The following is a 6,000-nucleotide window of genomic DNA, read 5'->3' on the forward strand; positions in this document are numbered from 1 at the left end:
AAGGTCCTTTTAGGGTACACATCTTTGTCTTGCATAGTATGAATGAGGAAGAAGAGCTCTACTGCTTTCTATGACAGATTCTCTCTTTTCCCAGCATGGATTTTGGAGCTCTCTCCTTGATCTTAGGCCTTCCTCCAAAGCTGACTCCTCACTGAATTCTGGAAGGTGATCACTGGTGAATTCTACCATCATTGCCTCCACAATATTAGATGTTGAAATCCCTCACAATAGAGCAGAGGAGAAATTTCTGGAAGGAGAATGAAGACTTGCTTGTGTAACCTTAAGGTCAGAATCCCCAAAGGAAAAAGTGCTGCCACAGAGTGCATAGGCTACCATAATTCCTTTACAGAAACTTGACATCACCATAAATATACATGAACTTTGGGGGCTACTCTGCTCCCTGAGAGAGGAAGGAGCTCATTTCCAAGAAGCTAGGATCCTAAGTTCTCTTGTCTCCCATTCACACAGGGGTTCTGCAGCAAGTGATAACGCAGATTGAGAAAACTTCTCTTTGAGAGGCAACACAGAGGACAGACAGCTCCGGTGAGGCCCTGCATACCCAAAGCTGAATTGCTAAGCTGGGTCAGGTGGTGGTGCCTCCAGGCAAAGCACCTCTCTTGGGACTGGAGGCAGACCTGTAAAGAGGCACTTGAACTACTGCTACTCACTGATCCAAACCATTAGTGGGGTGTGGTGGATGGGTGAGTTGATATGGCCAAGCAACTGTGGGACAGTCTTGCCAGTTGGTGGGAAAAGGAAGTTGACGGACCATTGCCAATGTTAGTCTGTGTGTGGTGGTGGGGGGAGTATTTCACTCTTGATTTGCATATATGTTCTGTTGCCATGATTTCACATGTTCACTTTGAAAATATAGAAATAAAACAGGTTCCAGACATTAAACAAAAAGATTTATTACACATTAGAACCCCCGATTAGGAGGCTATAATTCTAACTTTTGATTTAGGGAATATTGAACCACTCAAGGTTCACTCTCATAATTCTGATGGCACACCAACAGCTATCTCTGTAGGTATGAAGTGCCCAATTGCCATTTTATCTAGGTGACTCTCCTGTGGAATTTCAGCTTTCTGCACCGGAAGGTGTACAGACACCAGACAGCTGCTCAGTTGCTTGGCACCCCAGTTCAAATCAGGTGAGATGTTTTCTAAGAAACATACAGTGTACATATAAAAACTGTATACACTTAATTGTACCCATCTCCCTCACCCTCCATATATCACTTATCTTCTTAGATTATAAGAATTTGGGAGGCAGGGATCATGCCTTTACATCAAGCACAACAGTACATAGTCTTCCTTGGGTACTATTGTAATACAGATAATAGTAACTGTGCATCATTATACCCATATGTCATAAATATAAAGGGAAGGGTGTCAGATATAAAGGGAAGGGTAAACACCTTTAAAATCCCTGCTGGCCAGAGGAAAAACCGTTTCACCTGTAAAGGGTTAAGAAGCTAGGATAACCTCGCTGGCACCTGACTAAAATGACCAATGAGGAGACAAGATACTTTCAAAGTTGGAGGGGGGGGGGAAAAAACAAAGGTTCTCGCTGTCTGTGTGATGTTTTTGCCAGGAACAGAAAAGGAATGGAGTCTTAGAACTTAGTAAGTAATCTAGCTAGATATGCGTTAGATTTGGTTTTGTTTAAATGGCTGATAAAATAAGCTGTGCTGAATGGAATGTATATTCCTGTTTTTGTGTCTTTTTGTAACTTAAGGTTTTGCCTATAGGGATTCTCTATGTTTTGAATCTGATTACCCTGTAAGGTATTTACCATCCTGATTTTACAGAGGTGATTCTTTTACTTTTTTTTCAATTAAAATTCTTCTTTTAAGAACCTGATTGCTTTTTCATTGTTCTTAAGATACAAGGGTTTGGGTGTGTTCACCTATGCAAATTGGTGAGGATTTTTATCAAGCCTTCCCCAGGAAAGGGGGTGTAGGGTTTGGGAGGATTTTGGGGGGGGAAGATGTTTCCAAGCGGGCTCTTTCCCGGTTATATATTTGTTAGATGCTTGGTGTTGGCAGCAATAAAGTCCAAGGGCAAAAGGTAAAATAGTTTGTACCTTGGGGAAGTTTTAACCTAAGATGGTAAAAATAAGCTTAGTGGATTTTTCATGGAGGTCCCCCCATCTGTACCCCACAGTTCAGAGTGGGGAAGGAACCTTGACAAAGGGTAACCACCTTTCTGTATACAGTGCTATAAAATCCCTCCTGGACAGAGGCAAAACCCTTTCACTTGTAAAGGGTTAGGAAGCTAAGGTAACCTTGCTGGCACCTGACCCAAAATGACCAATGAGGGGACAAGATACTTTCCAATCTAGAGAAGGGGAGAACAAAGGGTTTGGGCTGTCTGTGTGATGCTTTTGCCAGGAACAGATCAGGAATGCAAGCCTTACAACTCCTGTAAAGTTAGTAAGTAATCTAGCTAGACAATGCATTAGATTTTCTTTTGTTTAATAGCTTGTAAAATAAGCTGTGCTGGAGGGAATGTATATTCCTGTTTTTGCGTCTTTTTGTAACTTAAGGTTTTGCCTAGAGGGATTCTCTCTGTTTTGAATCTGATTCCCTGTAAGGTATTTACCATCCTGATTTTAGAGGTGATTCTTTTACCTTTCCTTAATTAAAATTCTTCTTTTAAGAACCTGATTGATTTTTCATTGTTCTTAAGATCCAAGGGTTTGGGTCTGTGTTCACCTGTACCAATTGGTGAGGATTATTATCAAGCCTTCCCCAGGAAAGGGGGCGTAGGGCTTGGGGGGGGGATATTTCGGGGGGAAGACGTCTCCAAGTGGTCTCTTTCCCTGGTCTTTGTTTAAAACGCTTGGTAGTGGCAGCATACCGTTCAAGGACAAGGCAAGGTTTGTGCCTCGGGGAAGTTTTTAACCTAAGCTGGTAAGAATAAGTTCAGGGGGTCTTTCATGCTGGTCCCCACATCTGTACCCTAGAGTTCAGAGTGGGGAAGGAACCTTGACACCATACAGTCTAGATCATAAATCACAAAAGGAATGCGGAATTGTTTCCTGAATACAATAGAGCACTGGAGGTTGACATGTAACTTTGTTATGTTATTTGTATAACAAAGAAGTTTCAATCAAATTCAAGAAGATAATCCAGTATGTTTTCAACTATATTGTATTTTTTTTAAACTGCTGGGAAGCTATGTTCATTACTGTCAGTCACCAGTGCTAGAAGCTTATAACTCTGACAGATTGAAAGCAAAACAGTTTAATGGAGAACTTGAATTTTATACTCTATCTATTCAAGATGTCACTAAAACCCCAATCTGTTACATTACCAATCAGGTTAAGATTATTATGGGATTTAAAAACAACAAATCAATGTTAAATACCCACATTCTGAGTGACAATTTAACAGAAAAATGTAAATATCATCAATAATAGTGACAAAAACATCTCATTATCTAGAAACATCTACAAACATCACAATAGCATGAAAATCTGCAACCAGGTTCTTCCAGTATTTCAAATGGCAAACCGTGTTTTTTGAAGGAAAAAAAAAAAATCAAACAAGAAATTTGTGGTAAAAATTCTCATCCTGTGGAGTTTCACACAAGATGCTGAATTTTATATAAATACATGGTTAAATTAACACTTTTGGTATGAGCATGAAGTTTAAATATTGCAAATAAGATGTGCTGCTTCAGGGCAATAATACAGGGCAGAAGATCAGAGATTTTTCTGGTTTGGTAGAAATTTCTTTGGTTTGGACAGTCACGTTAAGAGATAATCCTACATATACAGAAAGTAAAGAGGAAAGAAACAACGTTTAGAAAACAAAATTAAAATAACTGTAAATTGCTTGTAAACCAGACAGCCTCCATTCAATTTGGGAACACAATTTTTTCCAGAAAGAGGTTCTATCTTATTTCACTGAGATTTCTCACATCCAGGAAGGCCTCATGGCCACCAAGGGGAACAAACCAGCCATAAGACCAAAAACCCTCCTTTCAAGATTTCAGCCCAGTCATACATAGTAGCTATGGAAGTACTCATTCTAATCAGAACCACCACCTGCGACACTTGCCTTTCCTAGGCTGTAAAAGACAAACAGAGATCTCATGGGGCCCCTAGTAACAAGGGGAATCTGTCATCCATGTAAAAACATGGAAGTCTAACCAGTGCTAAAGAAGCCATCACTCAAACCACTTAATGTCTCGCTTCCCTTTTTAAGCAAGTTAATCAAGAATCTAGCAAAAGTATCATCTCGTCAGTATCCTAGATTCTTCTCCCTCAGGCTTCAGGCTAGGGCACACAGAGCAATTGTTGCTCTTAGGTGGTGACTTTCTCCTGTCCACAGCCAAGGGGAAATGTGCCCAAATTCATCTTGCTGGACCTCACTGCAAATTTAATAATGTTGAAAACCAAATATTCCTGTCCTACCTCTGAAAGGTGGGACAGATGAATGGAAAATGGGTCAGGTCCATCCTCTCAGATTGAACTTAGAGGGCTGTTATGGGAAAATGCTAGTTCACCTCTCAAGCCTTCCTCACAGAGTCTCCCACAAGACTTAATCCTCTCCCCCATATTATTCAATATCTACATAGTGCCATAGCAAGACTTTGAAGACAACACCGCCTGAAGTGCCAGAAGCACACCAAGACATCCAGCTCTGTATCTCCTTCATGTCATACGTAAACAGCATTACTATTAATTTGTATTATCATAGCGCATAGGAGTCACAGTCAAAGACAGGACTCCATTGTGCTAGGCACTGCACAAACACCAAACAAAAAGATAGCCCCTGCCTCAAAGAGCTTCTATTTTTTTGAAAACAGCACATGGAGCAGCTGGCTAATGCTAAGGCTGAATCTAGCATCAAGACAGAGGTGATACTACTAGGAAAAGTGAAGTCCCTCAAAGAACTTGAGTACTCAACAGCACTTCCTACCAATGAGGGCATCTGTCCTCAGATTGTTAAATTGATCTAGCAGCCTGGGGTCCTTTTGGATGCCTAAATAGCTAAACACCTACTTGTGATTAGCTGAAAGGTTGTACTGCATCATGTCAGCCATAGATTTGGCCACTACATTTTCGTGAGTTCCGGTCTGGATTATTTTAATTCATACTCAAAACTAGGAATGAAGCCACATGCTGTGAAAATGCTGCAGTCTTTCCAAATACACCAACACACATGTTTAGAGGTTACCATGAGCTCATGATCTGGTGACCAGTTCTCTACACTGGCTCTGAATTAGATACAGAGTCAAATTCAGTTAATTGAAGTCAGCAGGAGCTGTGGATGCTCACCACTTCCAAAAATCATACCACTCAAATTTCAAGTTCATCATCTCCAGTATTGCTAACTGCTTCATTATAAATTATATCAGAGAAACACAATATGAATAAATTTAAGCTTTGATCTTTATAGAAGGCATTGAAAACCAGTTAATATAATCAGATTAGTTTAGACTATTTGCCTAATGTATTGGCAGTCTGAATAATTAATTATACATAGAAAAGCCTATTACTGTGATGCCTAGCAATCTATTTTGTTCAGTTTTGAACTGAACTGAAAGGAGGGTATTTTTATATCTTCAGGGCCTGATTCAATGTTCGTTAAGTAAATATGAGTCTTCCCATCAATCTCAGAGGGCACCCAAAAGCTCTAAACAACTTTCTTGCATATTTCTGTTAATGTCTCTTTTCTTTGTGGCATGTTATAGTATTTAGTAATGTATGCTGAAATTAAAAATAGGGCAAATATAGGAAACAATATTCCCCCCTCCTCATTTCACATATGCACTTTTGCTCATCCTCAGCAAACATGATACATTAAGTATTTAACCTCCTTATGCCAGGGGAAAACATTTAAAGAAGTTATTTTAATGAGTGCCACAAATAGAATGCACTATTTACCAGCAGAATGAGGGAATTCAAATACCCATTTTATCACAGTCTGAGCCACAGAACAGCCTATTTAGAAGGCCTTTAATCCAACACTGAGAATTGCTTTAT

The 6,000-nt window shown here is 39.8% G+C and overlaps 1 pseudogene across 1 annotated transcript in view; it reads right to left on the bottom strand.

Annotated features, from left to right (window-relative positions):
* Window positions 1-5,048, bottom strand: part of LOC311516739 (chloride channel protein C-like) — a 112,364-nt pseudogene extending 107,316 nt beyond the window's left edge. Inside the window, exon 1 of the transcript XR_014714624.1 lies at window positions 5,017-5,048. The product of XR_014714624.1 is annotated as a chloride channel protein C-like (transcript). The remainder of the gene's footprint in view (window positions 1-5,016) is intronic.
* Window positions 5,049-6,000: the final 952 nt, after the last annotated feature.

The sequence above is a fragment of the Lepidochelys olivacea genome, assembly GCF_965140295.1.
Source record: "Lepidochelys olivacea isolate rLepOli2 genome assembly, chromosome: 2".
Classification (NCBI taxonomy): Eukaryota; Metazoa; Chordata; order Testudines; family Cheloniidae; genus Lepidochelys; species Lepidochelys olivacea.